The sequence below is a fragment of the Primulina tabacum genome, chromosome 2 (assembly GCF_025594145.1).
Source record: "Primulina tabacum isolate GXHZ01 chromosome 2, ASM2559414v2, whole genome shotgun sequence".
In the NCBI taxonomy this organism is placed as follows: Eukaryota; Viridiplantae; Streptophyta; class Magnoliopsida; order Lamiales; family Gesneriaceae; genus Primulina; species Primulina tabacum.
Window position 1 is genome coordinate 52,910,656 of NC_134551.1, and position 18,635 is coordinate 52,929,290.

General features: G+C 33.9%; 1 pseudogene; it reads left to right on the forward strand.

Annotated features, from left to right (window-relative positions):
* Nucleotides 1-16,645: 16,645 nt before the first annotated feature.
* LOC142536921 (scarecrow-like protein 15) lies at nucleotides 16,646-18,566 on the forward strand (annotated as a pseudogene).
* The last annotated feature ends 69 nt before the right edge of the window (nucleotides 18,567-18,635 follow it).

The window sequence follows — 18,635 nt, forward strand, 5'->3', positions numbered from 1 at the left end:
TTGCTATGTCTATTTATTGAAAAGCAAAGATGAAGCAATAGAAACATTCAAAGCTTATAAGAATGAAGTAGAGAATCAACTCAGTTCAAAGATCAAAATGATAAGAAGTGATCGAGGTGGAGAGTATGTTGCTCCGTTTGAATAATTTTGCACAATCTCTGGCATAATTCATCAAACTACAGTTTCATACTCACCTCAATCAAACAGAGTAGCAGAACGCAAGAATCGTACTCTTAAGGAGATGATGAATGCGTTGTTGATAAACTCAGGCTTACCCCAAAACTTGTGGGGGGAAGCGATTCTCTCAGCGAACTACATTCTCAATAAAATACCACTCAAAGGAAACAATGAGACTCCATATGAGAAATGGAAAAAGCGTAAACCATCTTACAAATACCTCAAAATGTGGGGGTGTTTGGCTAAAGTAGAAATACCAAAGCCAAAACAAGTTAAGATTGGGCCTAAAACAATCGACTACATCTTCATTGGATATGCAACTAATAGTAGTGCATATCGCTTCTTAGTGCACAAATCTGAAGTTCCTGATATCAATGAGGGAACGATAATTGAATCAAGGAACGCCGTATTCTTTGAAAATATGTTTCCTTGTAAAGAAAGGAAAGAATCCCGTCTAAACAAAAGACCTTATGAAACTTCGATTGCACCCGTTCAAGGCAATGAAGATATAAGGCGCAGTAAGAGAGCGAGGGTTGAAAAGTCATTTGGTCCCGATTTTCTAACATACTTGTTAGATAATGAACCAAGAACTATTCAAGAGGCTCTATCAAATCCAGAAGCTCCTTTCTGGAAAGAAGCAATCAAAAGTGAAATAGATTCCATAATGTACAACCACACATGGGAGTTAGTTGATCTTCCTCCGGGTTGTAAACCTTTAGGATGCATCCTTAAAAGGAAATATAAAGAATATGGATCTATAGATAAATATAAAGCTCGATTGGTTGCCAAAGGGTTTAGACAACAAGAGGGATATGATTTCTTTGACACTTACTCTCCAGTTACGAGAATCACATCCATTCGTGTTCTCATTGCCATTGCAGCGTTGCATGACTTTGAGATTCATCAAATGGATGTTAAAACAGCCTTTCTAAATGGGGTATTGGAAGAAGAAATCTATATGGAACAACCCGAGGGGTTTGTTGTACCCGGACAAGAGAAAAAGGTGTGTAAACTTGTCAAGTCTCTATACGGACTCAAACAAGCACCTAAACAATGGCATGAAAAATTTGATAGCACAATGATATCAAATGGTTTCAAAATCAACGAATGTGACAAGTGCGTCTACATTAAAGGAAATGAAAATGTATATGTAATTGTTTGCCTTTATGTAGATGACATGTTAATCCTCGGAAATAATCATGAGTTGATCATGAATACTAAGAAAATGTTGAAAAAGCATTTTGATATGAAAGACTTTGGGTTATGTGATATAATATTAGGGATTAAAATCTCTAGGAATTCTGAAGGAATTATATTATCACAAACTCATTATGTTGAAAAGGTTCTTGAAAGGTTCAAGGCACTCGACAATGCTTCGGCAAGAACACCTCTAGATTTGGGTGTTCATTTAGCAAAGAATCGAGGAGAACCTATTGATCAACTAGAATATGCAAGGATAATCGGTAGTCTAATGTACTTGACTAATTGTACCCGACCAGATCTTGCATATTCCGTAAACAAGTTAAGTAGATTTACAAGCAATCCAAATAAGGATCATTGGAAAGCCTTGACGAGAGTGCTTGGATATTTAAAATACACCATGAACTTTGGATTGATATATACGAAATATCCAGCAGTATTGGAAGGATACTGTGATGCAAATTGGATATCTGACACAAAAGACTCCAAGTCCACAAGTGGATATGTGTTCACGATTGGTGGAGGAGCGGTGTCGTGGAAATCTTCTAGGCAAACATGTATAGCTCGATCCACGATGGAATCCGAGTTTATTGCTTTGGACAAAGCAGGAGAAGAAGCCGAGTGGCTAAGAAACTTCCTAGAAGATATTCTTTGTTGGAATAAACCAGTGTCTTCTATTGTTATTCATTGTGATAGTCAATCAGCAATAGGAAGAGCACAAAGCAGTATGAACAATGGTAAGTCTCGACATATTCGTCGAAGACATAATACCATAAGACAATTGATCTCAAATGAGGTTATTTCTGTTGAATATGTGAAATCAAAGGAAAACCTAGCGGATCCGTTTATTAAAGGTATAAATCGAGATCAATTGTATAAACTAATAAGGGGAATGGGCTTGAAAGCCACAAAATAAAAATGTTTATAGCGGTAACCCAACCTTGTGAATTGGAGATCCCAAAACCTTGGTTCAATGGGAAAACTGAGTTATAAACATTGGTAGAACACTTGGAAACAATGAAGGCTCATTCCTAAAACGTCCAAGTAAAATGTACCTGCAACATGTGGTGAGGTTAAAATTTTTTTTAATGATTCCTTTACCTAAGAGGTAGAGTATGGCAGGATACTCTTGATAGGAGATCACCTATATAAGTGCGTAGTGATGGCCGCTTCAAGAACTCTTATGAATCTAAGATATGGTCCAGGGCCGAAACGGACACAACATGAGAACAAAATATGTTAGAGCTATTGTTGTGTAAATGCTGTTGACTTGGTTTACATAAACGGTTGAATGGTTCAAGACATCGCGTCACCAAGCAACTAGTAAATCCGATAGTATTTTACTACGGAAGGTTCAAAGCCAAAAGTTACCTTTCCCGATGCAATAATAGTTCAAAAGAACTTTCAAGTGGATCTGCATACATGCATAAATTTCATTCATGTGGGGGATTGTTAGAGAAAATGTGAATAAAATGGAAGTGTGAATGGAAATGTGGTTGTCCCACATTGGAAGCTTAGAGAAAGGTTTTCCTCCTTATTAGTTCTAGTGTGGACTAAGGGTTTGGGCCCCAAGGGGTACCAAAGCTTTTAGAAAGGGAGAGACGCTACTAGGCTAGGTCTCGGTGAATTAAACACACACGCGCCCGTCCGACCCGGCCCGGCCCGACTCGGCGCGGTGCGGTGAGGTGAGGTGCGGTCTTTGACCAATATTAATCTTTTTGGACCAAATTTATTTGGAAATTAGATTTTATGATGATGCATATGGACAGGCGGAGGCGCGTGTATGCGCCAATTATCGCGCAGGGGCGCGCTTGCTTCTGGTTCGGTGGCCAACGAACAGAGCAATGCGCGCGGCCGCGCGGCTTCTTGCGCGGGTGCGCGCGCATTGATGTGCCTGAGGACAGTAAGCTGTGAGCGGTCGCGCAGCTTCTCACGCGGATGCGCGCGATGTTCTGGCCAATTGTTGGGCGAGAACAGTAGGTCGCGCGTGTTGTCGCGCGGCTGCGCGCGCTGCGCAGTTTCAGAAATCTTGCGCGTCCATTGGCATCAAAGCATCTGTTCGTGGCAGCTATTGCACCAAACCATGTGTCCATTATACATAGTTGTGACTCTTCAACACATCCGGTCTGGAAAGACGCGACTCTTCATCACATCCTGTGATCATCTATAAATAACCCCCTCATTATTTTGAATAGGCTGCTGAATTTTCGTTGCATTTCTTGTCATATTGCTGCACTCAATTTCGTTTTTATACCTGAAAGATTACTGCAAATTTTGTTCGTTGAAATCAAGAGTTTGTTGTGCTACTACTCTTGATAAAAGTCGTTGTATCTTAGAGACGATTGTCGTTAACGTAAAGAAATTGTATACGGGCAATATCGTCTTGCGGATAAAGGATTTATCCTTGCCTCGACTTAAAGAATCGTTGCTGTTTCCAGGATCTCGAGAAGGACATTTCCAGAATTTCAAGAAGGACACCAGGTACAAACAACATCAAGTATATAAAGAACGAAAAAGGAAATGCAGCAAAATGTCAAGTTTGTCAATGCACATAGAGAGACTATTTGTACGCGGATTCACCAGTTGCGGAGAAAGAATATGACTTTCTACGACAATCCTATTTACATTCAAATCTTATATCTAACAGAATATTCTCGAAATATTTTTTTTATTTTGCATATTGTACAACTTAAGCTAGTTCTTAATCAAGTGAGGGCTTAAAAAAAAAAAAAGAAAAGAAAGAAGAATTAAGGTGAAGATATTATATAAGTATTAAGCTACCATGTACATTTACTAAATACTCCTTGCAATAATAATAAATGCATGATCGCTGTCTACACACATCACATATATGTTTTATTATATAACATAATGATTTATAATTCCAATCATTTGTAGAATTTTATTCGAAAGTTCGATAAAATAAAGATATATTACCATGCAGGGCCGGCCCTTTCCAAGGGCAAACTGGGCCCATGCCCAGGGCCCCATTTTGATGGGGGCCCCAAATTTTTTTAATATATATATATATATAATAGTATTGGGACCCAGATAATTACTTTAATTATATTATATATATAATAAGACCTAAATATGATAAAAAAATTATAACAGCAGCATTTTCAATACTCAAATCGTAAGACTCAATTTTCGATTTCGGCGGATGAAGCTATACGATATGACCAATCTCTAACCTCCATTCCAATTGTCTTCTATCATCTCAATTTTGTTTCAGTACTCATTGTTGCTCCTCGTCATCCCTTATTAAATTTTTTATTGTCGAAGATTAGAGGTATGAATTTTCAAAACCTAATTTTGAAATTTGGGACTTTTGTTGAATTTGATTTTGAATTGCTAAATTAACTGGTGTTAAATTAAATTAGCACATGCATTTTGAATTTTAATAGTTCATTGTGAATTTTGAATTTTAATAGTTCATTGTGAATTTTAAGGATGATGCGTCTGATATTGATGCTCATGATCTGCTTTTAGAATTATAAATGTTGCAAGAGATGCTACCTCTTGAAGCTTACGACACAAATAAATCTTGGACAGCCATTAAAATTTTGGAGTTTGCATTGAAAATGGATGTTTTTCCTACAGTTGTGGTTGCGTATCAAATTTTATTGACTATTCCTGTAACTGTAGCATCAGCTGAGAGAAGCTTTTCCAAGTTAAAATTATTGAAATCTTATTTGAGAACCACAATGAGTCAAGAGAGATTGAATAGTTTGGCGATCCTCTGCATCGAAAAAGACATACTGGAGGATATCTCATATGACGACATAATTGATGACTTTGCTTCAAAAAACGCAAGAAGAGTGCGTTTTAAATAATATTGATTGTTGAATAAATTATTTTGAGAAATTATGTAAACATTTTTCTATGTGTAGTTTTCTACACATTTTGGTTTACTTTGATTTTGCTATTCAATTTTTTTAATATACATTTGAATTTCGAATCAATACAAGAGGACCATATTATAAGTTTCGCCCAGGACCTCTTTTTTCTTAAGACCGCCCCTGTTACCATGATACTGATAATAAAATGTTTTATCCTTCAAATAATAATAAAGTGTTGCTTAGTTTAAAAGGTGTGAATTGCACGTGTTTTCTAAATCAACAAATTGCAAAAATCATATTAAAGTAAATGAAATTATGGTCCTTTAAATAAGTCAAGTAAGCCACTTAGGGTTTGAACACTTGAGACACGTAGTTTATATAGGCATCGGCCTACTTAATTGCGGGGGTGTGACCTTTGAATTTGATGGCCATTAAGAAGAAGTGGGTTAACGTACTTATCATGGCCTCCCACCAAACAAATATTTTTTTTTATCTAAAAAAAATGTATATATTTATCTTATTTTGTTTAAGAATTTTTATTTTATTTTGTTTAAGAATTTTTATTTTATTTATTATTTAATAAAAAAATTAGTAATATTGTGATAATATAGGCATAGTTTTATTTTATTGTAACCTTTAATATCACAAATATTTCGATCCCTATCTCATCATTTTTAAATTGTTTGATTACCTCATATTTAGATTCGACGATGAATTCATTTACTTGCACCACTTTTTTTCATCATTTTATACTTGTTCCCGTATTTTTAAGCGTGTCAAATAAAGAGGTAGTCGGTATGGTATACCGTAACGAAATTTCGGATATCGTATACTGTATCGAAAATACCAAAAATATACGGTTACCGTATCATTTATATATATTATTTCGATATTTCGATATATACCGAAAATTTCGAATTCCGTACCGTTACCGTACCGAAAATTTCGGTATATACCAAAAATTTCGATAAATTCGGTATTTTTCGGTACCGTAACCTTGATATATCAAAAATTCGGTATTTTCCCTGGTCAAATATAGAAATTAACAAATAAACACACTTATTCGAATTACATGAGATAAATTTCATCAAATACAAAATGGTATAGTATATACCATCACTTAAAAATAAATATATACTTTTTTTGCTGGGATTTGTAAGGCCACAATAATCTCCGCGAGCATATAGTGGTTTCCAATGCCCTTCCTTGTTTTAACCCGCAAAAAAAATGCCCTTCCTTGTTTTAACCCGCAAAAAAAATGCCCTTCCTTGTCCAATAGAGGAAAGGATTACACGTGAAAAAAACGAAGGAATCAAACACACATATTACATATTGTGTTCACAAAAATTAGATTTAAAAAGTCAATGAATCAAAGGGTCAATAATATCATATGTTACACGATATGATATATATAATTTAAAAGGACCATTTACCATTTTGAGTAGGTCTCTTATGAGACGGTCTCACGAATCTTTATATATGACACGGGTTATTCATACCGATATTCACAATAAAAAGTAATACTCTTAGAATAAAAAGTAATATTTTTTCATGGATGACCCAAATAAAAGATATGTCTCACAAAATACGACCTGTGGAACCGTCTCATACAAGTTTTTGCCTATCATTTTATTCTACTTGTGATGGCAAATTGTTTAATTAGTGCAATCATGAATGACCTAAAGCACTTTATATTTTTTCCATTGCTTTTTGGAATTATATCTTTCCTATGATCGATATCAATCAAAGAATCTCGGGCCAAACCAAATATCACCCCTTTGCTTTTGTATCCCACAAGCTCCAAATTCTTTATTTATTAACTTTAATCTATATCAAGAATTTGTCACTCAAAGAACAATCATATTTTGTTTCTCAAATTGCTCTCACATCAATATATTTTTTTCTCCAAATTGTCATTACAACTTATTATTCATCTCAAAGTACACTATGACCACTCACTTATCCAATTAAACATAAAACTAAGCATTTAATAATTTTTTTAAAAAAAATTTATTAAATTATTATTATAATTTTACATAATTGACTAGTTTGTATTATTCATTCTCTTTTTTTCTGTCACAAATCATTGTTATTTCAACAAGATATATATAATGATATATGAAATAACTATTTGCGAATTGACAAAAACTTGTGTGACACGGTCTCAAGGGTCGTATTTTGTGAGACATATCTTTTATTTGGAGTTTTTATTAAAAAATTTACTTTTTATGCTAAGTGTATTACTTTTTATTCTCACAGATAAAGATTCGTAAGACCTTTTCACAAGAGACCTACTCTTACGAATTATGTCTTAATTTTTTTATATTACTTTAAAGGTTGTATTTGGATTTAAAATTTGAAAAACTTAGATTTCAAATCAACGTCTTAAATTCATTTCGTATACATATAATACGGATTTGAAATTTAATTTTGGGTAACATATAAATAAATAAAATTGAGAGGCAGCCAATCCGTCACTAGAATACTCTCCATCAGAAATCTATTTTGATTTTCTATAATATTCCAAAAGAAAGATGCGCCCTTTTTCATTTGCTTTCTCCGCTACAACTTTGCGGATGCATTTGTTGTCATATATATATATATAAAATTTAAACTATTGGAATAAAAAAAATTATATTAATTCATATAATTATATGGACCTTACCTAAAATTCATATTTAAGATTCAAATAATGTATTGATTGATTTCACCCAAATTAAATACGATCTTTTTTAATAAGTTATATACAAATATACTGTTATTAATTACGGCAAAAACTGCGATTAAAAGAAAAGTTGAGTTATATATATATATATATATATATATATATATAAATATAATTATGTGAAGAAAAACATATATAATCACTCGTGTAATTTGATTCGTCCAACGTGTTTCATGATTAATAGCTATTAATATATTTAAAATATTTTTATTTAAAGCAAAAAGACTCGAAACGTCGATCTTTTAAAAGTTACGTGCTTTTTCATAAGTTTCTCTGCTTGTGGTACGTACATGCATGGACGGATGGATTTTAAGATTTTAATTTTTAATTTCCCCCGACTTATTTTTATTTATTTATTTATGAAGTTAATTAATTGGGATGAGAGGTTTTTTTCGTTTTTGTATACAATTTATGACCAAACATGTGTGTATATATCATGAAAATATAAAATATTTTTAATCTATGAATATTAAGTTATGTTTGGACAAGTACTTTAAAAATATTTTTATTGCTTTAAAAATGAAAAAAAATTTGGATTGGACAAGATTTTCGTAAAAGTTTTATAAAATTGTTTTTCTAAAAAAATAAAAATCCTCTAAGTATACTTTTTAAAGAATTGTTGAAAGATGTTTGTTGATGTTTTTAGAACTTTTAAAACATTCCTTCAAAAAAAAAAAAAAAGAACTTTTAAAACATTTTTAATTGTAAATGCTTTTTTTATAAAACAATTGCAGTCTTATAAACACATATTTTTCTTATAACATTTTTTTTAAAACCTTTTATAATTTTTTTTTAAAAAAAAAACACTTTTATAAATACTTAACCAAACGGAGAATGTGGCTTGATTTTATTTTTAAATATGTCGCACAAGAGTTTCATTTCCATTAATATTTGTCAAAAAACAACAAGAAATAAGAGGTATATACTCCACTGTTGAAGCTTAGCTTACATTTCGTTTTCTAATATAATATATTCTTAATGATTTAATTGAGTAGGTCTCTTGTGAGACGGTCTCACGAATCTTTATCTGCGAGACGGGTCAACCCTACCGATATTCACAATAAAAAGTAATACTCTTAGCATAATAGATGATTCAAATAAGATATTAATCTCACAAAATACGCCCGTGAGACCGTCTCACATAAATTTTTGTCATTTCAATTTATAAATTTGGCAGGAGACCAACGCTTTTTTCAAATTAAATGAAATGATCATATTTTTCAAATAAGTTACAAAACCCCAAAGTCGGTCTTAAATTTCAATTGAAAAACACGTGTTAGAGAATTTTTGGGAATTCAGAAAGTAAAAAAGAAACAAACGAAGTTTGAGGTTATTAGATTGAATTGGAATTGAGCATATTCTTTAGCTAGCTTACAATCCCACCGCTTGGACTTTCCAGAGAAAAAGAAGATATATTGGCAACAAACATTTTTAATTTGCCATTCCTATTCCACTAACCCAACCCTTTTCTTCGTTTTTCTCGAGTGCTGCCCATACCAATTCAAATTACAATAATAAATTGGGATGGAACAACTGAGAAGTCGTAATTTCATTCAAAAAAAAAACTTATTATTAAATTTTTTTCACCCCTATTCATTTTTTGGGTAAAATATAATTTTAGCTTGAGTTTATATAGAGACACCCTCTTAAAATTTATATAACTAATGATCTTAAAATTATAGCTCCATTCCAAATCCATCTTTAAACACCAAAGTGGTAAGAAAATACAGGGAAACTGTAATTTTGATTGTATATGTTTATTTCTCTTTCATTTTGGTTTTTGATGTTGTATCTTTCAAATTTTGCCGATTCCGATCATTTTCTATTGGTGTTGTTGATGTGACACTACACACATTAACGTCATGTCAGAGTCATATAAGCGCCACATAGATACGACATCAGAGAAAATATTAAAATTGAAAAAATAACAAAGTTTAACAACTGAAAAAGTTTGACATACACAACAACAAGAGTTGTCAAAAGCCACACTCAACAAAAAATGAATTGATAATGGGCAAATGAGGCAACGACAGAAAGCCAAGAATATTAAAAAGCGGCAGTAGTATTGCAACAAATAAAAAGTTCAAAGGCTTAAAGAACAAGCTTCCAAGAGATACATCTATCAATAAATACTTTAGTACTCTTCCCACCTACTTATGAATTGTCCATTCTTGTATACCAATATTAATCCCCCAATAATCAAAGACAACTAGAGGTCAATTTTGTTGTGAAAAAGTAAAAATTTATGATAAAAAGTAAAAATCTCAAACTCTCAAAATTTACAAAACTACACACTTTATAATATTTTTCTCTCTACTCAATTGTGATTTTCTTCACAAATAAGAGATCTATTTATAGGAAATCTTTACAAATAATCCAAAAATAAAATACATCATTACCTACATCATCACACACCAATTTTCAATATTTACAACTCTTATTTTCAACATTCAAATATTCAATACACACATTTTAAATATATTTTTCAACACTCCCCCTTGTGATGATGATCATAATGATTGTCTTCATTACGTGTTTTTATACTGCCTCGTTAAAAACCTTACTAGGAAAAACCCATTGGGATAAAAACTATAGCAAGGAAAAAAGAGTGCAGTCACGTAAACTCCCCCTCATGTTGACACGAACAATTCTTCACAAATTTCGTAGATTGCGCATCCCAATATTATACATATGCTTTCTGAATATTGACGTAGGAAGCGCCTTTGTGAAGAGATCTGATGAATTTTCACTTGATTGAATGTGACGAACATCAATACATTTATTCTTCTCAAGCTCCTTGGTGAATGCGAAGAACTTAGGAGGAATATGTTTAGTTCTGTCGCTTTTTATGTATCCTTCTTTCATTTGAGCAACACATGCATCATTATCTTCATATAGTATCACAGGCTTCTCGTCGAATGATAATCCGCATGAGATTTGGATATGTTGGGTCATTGATTTTAACCACACACATTCACGACTTGCTTCATGTAGTGCAATAATCTCAGCATCATTTGATGAAGTTGTTACGAGCGTTTGTTTCTGTGAACGCCAAGAAATTGCAGTGCCTCCACGAGTAAAAACATATCCAGTTTGGGAACGTGCCTTGTGTGGATCAGATAAGTATCCAGCATCGGCATAACCAATTATACTTGGATTGACATCTTTTGAATACAAAAGTCCCAAATCTTTCGTTCCTCGTAGATAACGGAATATATGTTTAATTCCGTTCCAGTGTCTCTTTGTTGGATATGTGCTAAATCTTGCCAACAAATTTACGGCAAAAGATATATCAGGCCTTGTACAATTTGTAAGATACATAAGGGCACCGATAGCACAGATATGGTACTTCTGGACCAAGAATATCTTCATCTTCTTCACATGGTCGGAGTGGATCCTTTTCTATGTTTAATGATCTAACAACCATTGGAGTACTTAAAGGATTTGATTTATCCATATTAAAACGTTTAAGGATCTTTTCTGTATAATTTGTCTGGTGAACAAACATTCCACATTCTTTTTGTTCAATTTGTAAACTCAGACAATACTTGGTTTTTCCATGATCCTTCATTTCAAATTCTTCCTTCAAGTATGACACAACTTCTTGAATTTCCTTATTCGTTCCAATGATGTTTAAATCATCAACATATACAGCAATAATTACGCGTCCGGATGTTGTTTTCTTAATGAAAACACAAGGGCATATTGAATTATTTACATATCCCTTTTTCATCAAGTGATCACTTAGTCGATTATACCATATTCGACCAGATTGCTTTAACCCATATAAAGATCTTTGTAATTTCACAAATAACATTCTCTGGGTTTTGAACTTTGTGCTTCAGGCATCTTAAATCCTTCAGGGATTTTCATATATATATATATATATTACTATCAAGTGATCCATATAAGTAAGCTGTAACAACATCCATAAGACGCATTTCTAAATTTTCAGAAACCGCCAAGCTAATCAAATACCGAAACGTAATTGCATCCATCACGGGAGAATACATTTCTTCATAATCAATTCCAGGTCTTTGAGAAAAACCTTGTGCAACAAGTCGAGCTTTATATCTCACTATTTCATTTTTCTCATTTCGCTTTCGAATAAAAACCCATTTGTATCCAACAGGTTTTACACCTTCAGGTGTAAGGACTATAGGTCCAAAAACATTACGTTTATTTAGCGAATCCAATTCAACCTGGATGGCTTCTTTCCATTTTATCCAATCCTGCCGATTTTTACATTCACCAAAAGATTTTGGTTCATGATCTTCATTATCATTTATGATGTCGATTGCCACATCATAAGAAAATATATAATCAATTTCTTCTATATCTTTTCGGTTCCATATTTTTCCAGTATTAATGTAATTGATAGAGATTTCATGATTCTCGTCAGTTTGTGGTTCTGACAGAATATTTTCATCATCATGTGTTTCTTCAGGAACACCATTCTCTATTTTGTGATCATCATGTGTTTCTTCAGGAACATCATTCTTTATTTTGTGATCATCGTGTTTCTCTATAAATTTTCTTTTTCGAGGATTTTTATCCTTGGAACCGACTGGCCTTCCACGCTTCAGGCGTTTAATGACATCATGAGTATCTTCAATTTGTTTCTTTGGAATTTCAATTCGAGCAGGGGCATTTGCAGCATGTATATATGATTTAGTTACCCCTTTTGTGTCAGCAAATGCATCTGGTATTTGATTGACTATTCTTTGCAAGTGTACAATTTGTTGTACATCTTTTTCTCATTGTTTTGTTCTTGGATCCAGATGTAACAATGATGATACATGCCATGTAATTTTCTTTTCGGTATGTTTCCGTTCTCCCCCTAACATTGGGAAGATTTTCTCATTAAAATGACAATCAGCAAAACGTGTTGTGAACACGTCGCCTGTCTGAGGTTCAAGATATCGAATGATTGATGGACTATCATAACCGATATAAATTCCAACCTTTCTTTGAGGTCCCATTTTCTTTCGTTGCGGTGGTGCAATAGGCACATACACCATACATCCAAAAATTCTCAAATGAGAAATGTCTGGTTCTTTACCAAATGCAAGCTGCAATGGAGAGTATTTATGATATGCATTTGGTCTGATGCGAATTAATGAAGCAGCGTGTAAAATTGAATGTCCCCATATAGAAATAGGGAGCTTTGTTTTCATAATCATTGGTCTAGCAATCATTTGCAGACGTTTAATCAATGATTCAGCCAATCCATTCTGTGTATGTACATGAGCAACAGGATGCTCAACAATGATTCCCATAGACATACAATAATCATTGAAAGTTTGGGAAGTAAATTCACCAGCATTATCAAGTCTAATTTTCTTGATTGTATAATCGGGAAATTGATTCCTCAATTTTATTATTTGAGCAAGTAATCTTGCAAATGCAACATTTCGAGTTGACAATAAACATACATGTGACCATATGCTGGAGGCATCAATCAATACCATAAAGTATCTGAATGGTCCACATGGTGGATGGATTGGTCCACAAATATCACCCTGAATACGTTCAAGAAACATTGGTGATTCAGTTTGGATTTTGGCTGGTGATGGTCTTATAATAAGTTTTCCAAGAGAACATGCTTTACATTGAAACTTATTATTCTGAAAGATCTTCTGGTCTTTTAGCGGATGACCATGTGTATTTTCTATAATTCTTCGCATCATTGTTGAACCAGGATGTCCCAATCGATCATGCCAATTGGTTAATATTGAAGAATTATCAACTACCATGTTTGATTCAATCGGACTTATATGTGTATAATGCAATCCAGTAGGGAGCATTGGTAGTTTTTCAATCACATATTTCTTTTCTGATTTATATGTTATAAGACACATATATTTCTTATTCTCTTCATTCATTGTTTGAGTATCATATCCATGGGAATATATATCATTAAAACTCAACAAATTTCTTTTCGATTGTGGTGAATATAAATAAAGCATCATTGATCAAAAATTTTGTACAATTAGGTAACAAAAATTGTGCTTTACCACATCCTTTAATCAAGTCTACAGGACCTGATATTGTATTTATCGTTGTTTTTGTTGGTTTTAGTTCCAAGAAATATCTTTTATCTCGGAGGATAGTGTGCGTTGTACCACTATCGGGTATGCAAACTTCAGCTTTTCTCATAGCATTTTCCATTTTTTGAACTTCAAAAAAATATGCAATGAAATAAAATTACTGGCAATATATATTTAAATATAACACATATCATAATTATACAATAAAACATTATATGGATACATGAAAAATATATTATTGTACATTTATATTCTACCACTATATTGTTCATTTTCAGAGAAATCATTGAGAAAATCTGCAGCATCAATATTGTTCATTTCTATCCCACCAACATATTGATCATTTCCAGAGAAATCATTCATAAAATCACCAGTATCAAAATGAGTTGAATCACTCAAATGGTCACTGCGTTTAGTGAAGTTGGTCTCCTTTTCTTTCCCCTTTAATGATCCTTTATAAAGTTTACAAAGGTGTTCAAGGGCTCGACAAATTTTGGACCAATGTCCTGGAGTACCACACCTGAAACAAGAACTTTCATATCTTTTTGAGTGATTCTCATTAACACTTGTATTCTCATGGTGTCTTTTCTGTGGATGGTTTGGGACGCTCTTTTGAGATGAATTATAAAAATAACTATCTCTATTGTTTTCAAAACCACGGCCTCGACCACGACCACGGCCAATTCCACGTCCACGACCTCGACCTCGACCTCGACCAAAACCTTGTCTTTGAATTTGATTTTGGTTTCCAGGTTTAAATTCATTTTTACTTACAGCATTTACTTTTGGAAATGGTGTTGATCCAGTGGGTCGGGACTGATGATTTCTCATTAATAGCTCGTTGTTTTTTTCCGCCACAAGAAGACAGGCGATGAGTTCAGAATATCTCGCAAATCCACGTACTCTATATTGTGCTGTAGAGTAATATTTGATGCATGAAACGTGGAAAATGTTTTTTCAAGAATTTCCGATTCTGTGACCTCATGTCCACAAAATTTTAGCTGCGAGATTATTCGATATATCGCTGAATTATAATCGCTGACTTTCTTAAAATCTTGGAATCTTAACATATTTCATTCATCACGGGCGGTCGGAAGTATAACTTCCCTTATATGTTCAAATCTTTCTTTCAATCCTTTCCACAAAGCCATGAGATCTTTTTCAATTAAATATTCACATTTCAATCCCTCGTCGAGATGTCGACGCAAAAATATAATGGCTTTTGCCTTTTCTTGTGATGTCGATATGCCATTTTTTTTATTGTCTCACTTAGACCCAATGACTCAAGATGCATTTCTACATCGAGAGTCCATGGCATATAATTTTTTCCCGTGATGTCGAGCGCAACAAATTCGAGCTTTGTCAAATTTGACATGGTGGTGCTAAAAAAAATTACGATGCATTTTATTAGTTAATGAATATTGCAATACAAAGTAATGGATAAACAACAAGTACAAGCATTTGTAAAAATAAAAAAAACACACGAAGAGGATATTCTCCGATAAATAAAAGACTCGTGAGTATGATAACCAAAATAATTAAAAATAACCTTGAGAAAGCCATCTTCTTTTTCTTCGAAAATTTAGTGAAGAATAATTTTTAGAGAAGAAGAGAAAGTTGGAGTGATTGAATGTGTTTATGAGATCATATTTATAGGGTAAAAACTAGCCGTTTTGTTACCGTTTATGACCGTTGGTGTATAAAAAAATAAAGGTATGTATTTGTATAATTTTATGATAATAATATGGTGTATATAATATTAGACATATTTAAATAATTATGTATATCATATCATATTATTATAATGATGTGTCATAAGATATTTTATTTAAAAATCTTATAGGATTTTATACTTGTCGTATCCCTTACCGGGAGTGTGGGATGTCGTCTTAACATCCTCCCAGGATTTATAACAAGTTTTTGAAAATTTATTTTTATTATTAATAATAACATTATATTATATATTAAATATATACACAATAAATAAATAACAGTAAAATAAATATTATTACTTTTGTTACCTTTTTCTTCTGTTTGAGCTTGGAAGGATGGAGGACTTTTAGAGTTTCGTGCTGATAACGTGTTGTGAAAAAGTAAAAAAATTTATGGTAAAAAGTAAAAATCTCAAACTCTCAAAATTTACCAAACTACACACTTTATAATATTTTTCTCTCTACTCAATTGTGATTTTCTTCACAAATAAGAGATCTATTTATAGAAAATCTTTACAAATAATCCAAAAATAAAATACATCATTACCTACATCATCACACACTAATTTTCAATATTTACAGCTCTTATTTTCAACATTCAAATATTCAATACACACATTTTAAATATATTTTTCAACAAATTTCGATATATGGTGGCCAAACAAAATTTATATATTCCTATCTTAAAATTTCAATTTAAATGAAGACAAACTCAATATATATGTTTATTTTAATTAAGGTAAAATTTCATTTTTTGTCTTACGGTCACCACTTTGCAATTTTTGTAATTTGTGTTGTGATTTTTTGTAATGTTAATTTTTTTTCTTGACGTGTCAGCGATCTATATAAAAAAGATTAAAATTATAAAAAAAATAAAAGATATAAGACTAAAACTTAAATTTGATAATAAATAAGACCGAAATCAAAATGCGGGTTTCCTTATTTTAATTCGAATATTTCAACCAAATTCGAATCATTCACATTAATATTCAAAGTTGAGCTCAGATGAAAAATCAAATCGATTTTGAACTCGATCTATATATTTTGATTTGTATGAGCCAAGTAGTTACGTGTACCCTAGCTAGCTAGCTATTCCATTCCATGCAAGCCACGGTAAAAGGCCATCCATCATCACTCCACAAAGCCCCCGGAGTTCCCCTTTTCTTCCTTTGCCTGTAAATTATTCATGCAAGCAATGAAAGTACCCTTCACTGCCAACAACGTAAACAGCTCCAAATTACCAATCAACACATACAAGAATCCGGCCACCGGCTCCCCCTACGAACACAAATCAGTTCTTGAAAACTGCGGAAGCCCGAGCTCAATTGCAGATCAAAAGCCCGTTTCCAATACTGCTTCCGACAAAATTTTAAGCTCAGGCTGCGAGCATAATCTTCAACTGGGAGAAGAAGATCATGAGCTATTCAACCAAAACCTGGAGGATTGGGATTCTTTGATGAGAGATTTGGGTTTGCATGACGATTCCATCAAAACTCAGAACTCGAATCTCCCAGGGTTTTCTGCTGTTTCCTCGTCTGATTCGATTCAGTTCGTGCCAACTGATTTTGGGATACTCCAGGATATTCAAACAGACAACACCGCACCTCTGAATCTTTGTGCAGGTAACTTGAATTGCTGCAACTGGGACACGGGTTCCGGAAGTCATCTAGACGATTTAATCCGGCTCGCGGAGTGTTTCGAAACCAACTCATTTCAACTCGGGCATGTGATATTGGCAAGGCTCAATCAGAGCCTGACGTCTCCTGTTGGCAAACCTCTCCAGAGAGCTGCCTTCTACTTGAAGGAAGCTCTTCAATCCCTGCTCACTGGATCTAATCCCGATGGCTCGGCCTGCCAGTTCTTCGGAGATAATTCAAACTATCAAAGCCCATAAGAAATTTTCAAGCATCTCCCCAATTTCCATGTTTTTGACTTTCACGGCTAACCAAGCCCTTCTTGATGCTCTGGACGGCTCCATGAATGTCCACGCAATTGATTTCGAAATCGGGCTCGGAGACCACTGGGCTTCTTTCATGAAAGAACTGGCTTATAAAGCCGACTCGTATCAAGCCGCACTGCCGGTGCTTCGCATCTCTGCTCTTATTCCTGAAGAGTATACGGCAGAGTCGAGGCTCATTAGAGATAATTTGACTCAGTTTGCTCGTGAGCTGAACATAAAGTTTGATATAGATTTCGTCCTGATACGAACCTTTGAATATTTGTCCTTCAACTCCATCAAATTCATGGATTGTGAAAAGATAGCCGTTCTTTTATCTCCATCGATACTCCGTCGAGTGGGGTCTGGGTTTGTCAACGATCTCCGAAAAATTTCCCCGCACGTGGTGGTGCATGTGGATACAGAAGGACAGATGGGATTTGGTTCAACATCGTATCGGCAGATTCTGATACATGGGCTGGAGTTTAACTCTACGGTGCTGGAGTCTTTGGAAGCTGCTAAATTTAACGGCAGCGGCGACTGGATGAGGCGGATAGAGACTTTTGTGCTCTTTCGTAAGATTGTTGAAGGGCTGGAGGCGGCCGCTTGCAGCCGCTGCGTGACGCCAGTAAGTGAGGCGTTGGTGGCGGCGGGGCTGAGGCCGGTAGGGCTGAGCCAATTTGCTGAGTTTCAGGCAGAGTGGTTACTGAGGAGAGTGCAAGTCGGAGGGTTTCAGGTGATCAAAAGACAGGCGGAGATGGTGCTTTGCTGGCATGATAGGCCACTTGTCGCCACGTCATCATGGAGGAATTGATTAGTAGCTGTGATGCAAGTCTATCGTAACGGTGCTGTTGCTTTGTCAAATATATAGCTTGTATTGGTTTTGTAAACTCGTTTTTTTAGTGATTATTTTGTCCCGAGATATCATACAAGTCTTTATACTTGTGTATGTATAATCATCTCTGAGTTATTTTATTTAAGTTATTTCTTTGA